General features: G+C 40.7%; 1 pseudogene across 1 annotated transcript; it reads left to right on the forward strand.

Annotated features, from left to right (window-relative positions):
- Positions 1 to 3,139: 3,139 nt before the first annotated feature.
- On the forward strand, positions 3,140 to 3,886 carry LOC311625462 (peptidyl-prolyl cis-trans isomerase A-like; annotated as a pseudogene). The gene has a single exon. The product of its transcript is annotated as a peptidyl-prolyl cis-trans isomerase A-like (transcript).
- The last annotated feature ends 3,312 nt before the right edge of the window (positions 3,887 to 7,198 follow it).

Here is a 7,198-nt window from a genome sequence, read left to right on the forward strand (position 1 = left end):
GTAGAAAAAGAAAGAATGATGAATAATTATCATGGTTTATCAATAGGAGTGGAAAGTAAACAACAGCATAATTAAAATTTTCTCCCTATCAAGTTGTGTTACTGAAAGTGACAAAAAGCATTTTCAAGCTTAGTTTCTCTGACTGCCTGGATGTTTATTCACATGAAGTTAATTATAATATTCAAATATGATGCAAACCAAATACAGACTGGACCAAGGGTACAATGCCTTGCACAATGCCTAGTACATTATCCATCCTAAAGAAATAATAGTCAAATGGAACAAATTTGAAACATAATAGATATTAAAATGGGAAAGGATAAGTCTTTTGAATCAGTAAGTATATTGGTTGAAGTTTCCATGCATCCATATCTGTTGGACAAGGTTAATTCTCTTGAGGAGACTCACAATAATGTGTAAATTCAACTCCTTGATGAGAGAACTGCAACTGTCTAGATGCTCTGAGGAAACAGCCCACCTTAAACATTCCCAGTGAAAAATCACCTGTGAGCAGGCATTTAGTATTTTCTGAAAGCATGTTGAAAGAAAGAAAGGAGCTGTCACAATTACAAATAGAAATGTAAATAATGAGTGCAGTGTTAACATGGGAGCTATGTCTAGGGTCATAACACTTCGAAAAAAAAAAACACAAAAACTTTTAAGATCACCTAATTCACCCTCAGCACAATAACGATGAGGATAGGAGAACCAGGGTAATCATTGCTTTCTTGGTGTTACTTTGGTAGGCAAACTTAGTTTCTCTTTCTATTTTTCTTACTCTTTTATTACTTAGTTTACTCCATAAGTGTTTTTTAAATGACTGCTCTGTGCCAATCACTGTCCAATGTGTTAAAGAAATGGAGTACATGGCTCATTTTTCTACCCTACCAAGAAGATAGGAAAAGGAGAATTGGAGATGAATAATTTAATTATTATAATTATGCAGTGCTTTAAAGTTTTCCAAGTATTTTTTCATAGTTTATTCTATGTACCCATGACAAGTAAATTTTGGTTATGAACACTAAACTTTCAATATTTCTTTAAACGTGACTAAGGGAGAGCCTTCTTTCAATGACAGATCCTGTTAGAGATCATCCTTCTATGTAAGAATGATCTAAGAACAATCATTGATCTGTCTTTGCAAATAGTATTTAAAACAATGCAAGACCAGTAGACTTTAATACATGTTTCTTTTCTGGTACCGACTACACTTGTAAAAACTGGACCAGGAGGAGCCAATCCTCCCTGAATCAGCTGACCATTGATGATTTAAATACTTTAAGTATCAGGGATTTATCTCCACTATGGCCTTCCAGTGTTCAGTTTCCTTAATGTTTCAGTTTAATCTTTTTCTCATTTTCCTGTTCAAAAGGAAAAATTTTCCCTTGGCCCAATTTTCCCATCTAACCGCTGACAGGGTAAAAAACGCATGGGCATTGGACCGGAGATCAGGCCCCATGCCCATTGGAAGGCCATGCATCTTTGCTCCCCGTCTCCTGCCCAGAGTGACATTTTAAAATTACCTCACTTTGATTTATGAATGGGCTTTATTTTTTCACCTTTAATAAATGTGTTAATGCCATTTTCCTGTCAGAGTTCTGGCAAGCCCTTCTATCCCCTGATAGGCAATTTTCCTAGATTGTGTGTGGAGAGCAGTGGAGGAAGGGAGGGAGATATACATGGTTGTTATGTGCGAATAAAATGATACATGTTCCTTAGGCTGTAGCAAATACCTGTGATAATTGAGTTGGGAATCACAGTGAAACTGAGCCATGAAGTATCTGAGACAATGTGGAGATAAGGGAAGAGCCTTTCTCATGGTGGCTCTCCAGTCATTATGAGAAAAGTAGGTTTCACAGCAGCTTACAAGGCCCTAAAAGATCTGGTCCCATTTCCATGTTTCCTATTCCTCTCTCCTTTTGCCCTCCACTTCAGGCACACTGGCCTCCTTGCTGCCCTTAGGCTTGCCAGGAACACGCTGCCAAAGAGCCTTTGCATTGACTGATCCTACTGCTGGAATTCTCTTTCGCCACATACATGGCTGGCTAATTTAATCATGTCCTTCAAATCTTTGCTCATGTGTCACTTTCTCAATGACACTCTTCCTGAGCACCTGCATAAATGGCAACCTTGTTTTCTACCTCTCCCTCCCAATATTGCCTATCATGCCCTACTATTTCTTTTTCTTATAGCCTTTACCTATTGTAAAATGTTAAATAATCCATTTATTGGGTCTATTAATGCCTATCTTCCCTGGTAGAGGGAATCCAACATGAGAGCAGGGATCCTGCCTGTTTTGTGCACTGATACGTCCCAGGTGATTAAAACAGTGCCTGGCATATAGTGGCCTCAGGAAATCTTTGTAGAATAAAGAAAATGCATGAACTAGAGAGGTCTTTACTGTCAGGATTCTTTGTTCGGTCCACCCACCTCATCCTATATTTATTTTTACACATTTTTTAAAATTTGAAATGACTTCCTCAATGTTAATATTTCCCTCAGACTGCAGACTCCCCTAGTATAGGACCATTTCTATTTTTCTTTTTTTTTTCTTTTTTAAACATATTTTTATTGATTTCAGAGAGGAAGGGAGAGGAAGAGAGAGATGGAAGCATTGATGAGAGAGAACATTGATCGGCTGCTTCCTGCACACTCACTACCCCTCCACACTGGGAATTGAGCCCACCACGTGGGCATGTGCCCTGACTGGGAATCAAACCATGATCTTCTGATTCATATGTTGACGCTCAACCACTGAGCCATACTGACTGGGCTGTTTTTTAAATTTTGTTTTAGCCTGTATTCCTAACATTTGCATAGCATCATGAAAATAGTAGGTACTCAACTAATCCTATGTAATAAAAGGATAATATGCAAATCAACCGAACAGTGGAATGACTGGTCGCTATGATGTGCACTGACTACCAGGGAGCAGATGCTCAATACAGGAACTGCCCCCTGGTGGTCAGTGTGCATCATAGCAACCAGTCATTCTAGTCATTCCACTGTAAGGAGGAGAACCACCAAGAAAATAAAAAGATGGCCAGATGCCAATGGTAGGTTGTTCCTGGGAGAGAGCTAATAGTTGCACATACTAGTATTACATGGCATACAAAGAGGACAGGGGGAGGCTTTGCAAACGCCGCCACCCCGGAGCCGCCAGTGAACAGCCATGGTGAACCCAACCGTGTTCTTCGACATCGCCGTCGATGGAAAGCCCTTGGGCCGCGTCTCCTTCTAGCTGTTTGCAGACAAAGTTCCAAAGACAGCAGAGAACTTCCGTGCACTGACAACTGGGGAGAAAGGATTTGGTTATAAAGGTTCCTGCTTTCACAGAATTATTCCGGGATTTGTGTGCCAGGGTGGTGACTTCACACGCCATAATGGCACAGGCGGCAAGTCCATCTATGGGAAGAAGTTTGCGGACGAGAACTTCATCCTGAAAACACAGGCCCTGGCATCCTGTCCATGGCGAATGCTGGGCCCAACACAAACGCTCCCAGTTTTTCATCTGCACTGCCAAGACCGAGTGGTTGGATGGCAAGCACGTGGTCTTCGCCAGGTGAAAGAAGACATGGGTATTGTGACGGCCATGGAGCGCTTTGGGTCCAGGAATGGCAAGACCAGCAAGAAGATCGCCATTGCTGACTGCGGGCAACTCTAATAAGTCTGACTTGTGTTTTATCTTCACCACCAGACCAGTCCTTCTGTAGCTCAGGAGAGCACCCCTTCACCCCTATTTGCTTGGAATGTTCCATAATCTATATGTGCTCTTGCCAGTTTATTGGGTTCCATCATTTCCTTACCGCTTCCCAGTCTAGCTGGATTGCAGCGTTAAGTTTATGATTATGAAATAAAAAACTAAACAGTTAAAAAAAAAAAAAAAGAGGACAGGGGGAAAGCTCACACAGGTGTTGAGTTCTAGGTTGCTCTGTCTGTATCAGCCACTATCTGTGCTCAACGTAGATCATCTACACATGGAATGTGGTTATGTAGGCATGGGATGTGGTTTCTATCCCAGGTGATTTCCCCTTCAGTTCTGAGACCAATAATATGCCAAAGAGCCTCAAATGCTATTAGTCTGTTTGCATGCTGTGTTGTATGGCAGAGCCCGAGTGCAGGAGCATCAAGAGAAAGGATACTGATGAGAGCAGTAACATAAGAAAGGGTAGGGATCTAGCTGGTGTTGAAAGGATGGTTGCTGTATAGCTAGCTATATGAAGACTTTCCTGAGGGGGGGTGATGATGAGGGAAGACATAAAGGCAGTGATGTGCACAGCCCAGCGTGGGTCTGTGAGGAAGCAAAGTTCAATCAGAGAGGTCAGGGAGTTAGAGTGTATCTAGGAAAATCAGGTTAGAGGTGTGAGGTGAAGAGAGGACAGAAAGTCATTTTTTAAATTTGCCTTTCTTTCTATGAGCAGACCTCTCTCTCTCTCTCTCTCTTTCTTAATCTCTGCTTGTTTTTTCACTCCTTAATATGCTCTCTGACAGTGGTTAGCTGAGAAAAAAAACAAAACACTAAAATAATTGTCTTCACTTGTCCTAACCAGATGAATTTTAATATTCTGCTTTTTCTTTTTCTTTTTTAAAGCCATGACTGAGTAATCTTTATCTGTTAACTTTTCAGCATTTTGCCCATTACACAGCATCACAGGCCATATGCTGCTTTTTATCTTGAGTTTCCCATTTCTCTTGTGATTTCTTTTTCTTCTCTCAAATGTCCATTTTATTAGATGCAGTCATGAAGCAATTCCTTTTTCTTGTCATATTAGATTTAGCTTTTTAAAAGCATTTGGCCACAACCAATTCTAGTCCTGGAAATTTGTGTGTGGCTTTAATGTTCCTTGGAATGTATTTCAGTAAAGTTTGCTGTCTACTAAGTAGCATCGTATTTGAAATGAATAATATTGAATCCCATATATTAAAGCCTCATTGGCATTAGTTTAAGGGTAATTCTCTTTATATAGTGCCTTGAAAGCTAAGTTTTTCAGCTCTCTATTAATTATTTAAGCACTGTAGCTGAAGAATAATCAAAGAACTATTCTGATAAATAAATCAATCCAAAGTGCTGCCTCTTTGGATTTATTTATTTTAGCCTCCTTAAACTTTCAAAAGAATCTGAAGTGAAAATGCTCCAAGAATCATTAAAATAAGCGTACAAGTAAAAGAGCCAATTAATATTATATCTGGATTTTAGACTAAGGTTCATGTTAAAATTGAGTGCAAAATAGCAAGCCAAAGCAAAATACGACAAACTAAAAAGTATAGCTCTCCTCTGATAAAAGCAAAAACAAACCAATTCTCTTTCAATCAGGACAGATGAATTTTTGTTCTGGCAAAAATCTATTGCCTAAGTCAAGGAACATTGAACATTTTGGATGATATATCAATAATTTCTTAAAAGATGAATATCTTTCATAGCCATTTATTATGTCACTGATTAACAAAAAAAAGAGTATGTTAAATGTTATGTTGAATGTTTTTATATTGAAAGAGAAAGGACTAACATTTAATAAGAATTATAGCAGACTTTGTTAATTACTTATCAGAAGTCAATTCTCCCTTTTTTGGTAAAAGAACCCAGAGCAATGTGCCCAGGTGAAAAGCTAAAATTTTCCAGCGTTCTGCACAGTTAGGTGTGGTTCTGGTCAATCCGATGGAAATGTAAGTCACTTCTGGGAAGGCTCCCAGAGGGAGGGCTGAATTCTTCCCCATTGCTCCCAGCGGCCATCTTGACCAGGCCGTGACTTTGAGGATTGAACATGGGAGGCTTCTGGGTCCTTGGAAACTTCTAGAGGTGACATTCCAGCCTTGGACTGCCTTTCTCTGGACTTCTTTTCTGTAGGAGAATAAGCCCTTGTATGTTTAACCCACCTGAGTTGGGTCTCTTCTGCTAGCAGCCAAATTAAATTACTAACTGGTATGCATGCCCATGCATATACATCAGTGCTTTTCAAAGGTTATGTCTAAATTGTCTCCACTCCCCTTTGAGTCCGATATTACTGATTTAGAGCCTTTATTTTTATTTTTATTTTTTTTAATATATTTTATTGATTTTTTACAGAGAGGAAGGGAGAGAGATAGAGAGCTAGAAACGTCGATGAGAGAGAAACATCGACCAGCTGCCTCTTGCACACCCCCTACCGGGGATATGCCCGCAACCAATGTACATGCCCTTGACCGGAATCGAACCCGGGACCTTTCAGTCCGCAGACCGACGCTCTACCACTGAGCCAAACTGGTTTCGGCTGATTTAGAGCCTTTAAAGGCCTGGCTAAGGTCATTTGACTCGTTAGGAGAGTTAGGATTGGAACTTAGCTGAGATCTGTGTGTGTTCCCAAGTGCTACAGTTCCCAATACATTTGTGATGTGATCAGAAAGCTTGCTACAAGGGCTGAGCTTAGAAGACTATAGTGTCTCTCAAGCCTTCCTTTTTGCATCTTAGTGGTCCTGGTGATCTTGGCAGTGCTAAGAGGAAGCATGAAAAGAGCTTTTTTCAGAAGTAATTAGAGCTTAATGGTAGATTCTACATCCTTTGAGACCTGTGTGTTGGGAACATGACAATCAAAAGAGAAACTCTCTAAAGGAAGAGGAAATGGAGGACGGCAGCACCAGGCCCACATATTAGCTCTACGATAAACCCTGGACAGTCTCTATTTTAATTTGTTAAGTGAGATGGTATCGCTATTACTCCTCACCTCTAAGAAAGTTGTATTGCCTGGCAGATGGGTTTATAAAAAGGCATGAGGAAAGAAGAGGGATGGTGGTTAAAAAGTTACACATCAGAGAGTTAGTTGCTTTCTAAGGTCCATGACTCTACTGAAAAGCAGTGGTCAATATCTTTCTTCCCACGCAACCCGTTTTCCCCAGCGGTTTCCTTAGCACAGGCCCTCAGCAGCACTTGCCCATCTTATTGCACGGATCTGTCACTGGTCTCTCCCCTTGGGTCTCTGTCCCACACCAAGCAGTGTGTGCTCCTGCGCTGGAGTCGCCTTTTCCAGCATAAATGGAACCTGTTGTTCCCCTTCCTTACAAATTCCTGATAAATTGCATTACCTTCAGGGTGGAGTCCAAGCTCCTTGGCCTGTCATCTGGTCCTTTAATCTCCAGTTATGCCTTTCCTAGCGTCATCCCTGCGTTCTAATGTTCTCTTCCCATGGGTCACATTGAGCTTCCCAGACTGCAGCCTTCTCCTTCA

The sequence above is a fragment of the Pipistrellus hanaki genome (assembly GCF_964339955.1).
Source record: "Pipistrellus hanaki genome assembly, chromosome: 7".
NCBI lineage: Eukaryota > Metazoa > Chordata > Mammalia > Chiroptera > Vespertilionidae > Pipistrellus > Pipistrellus hanaki.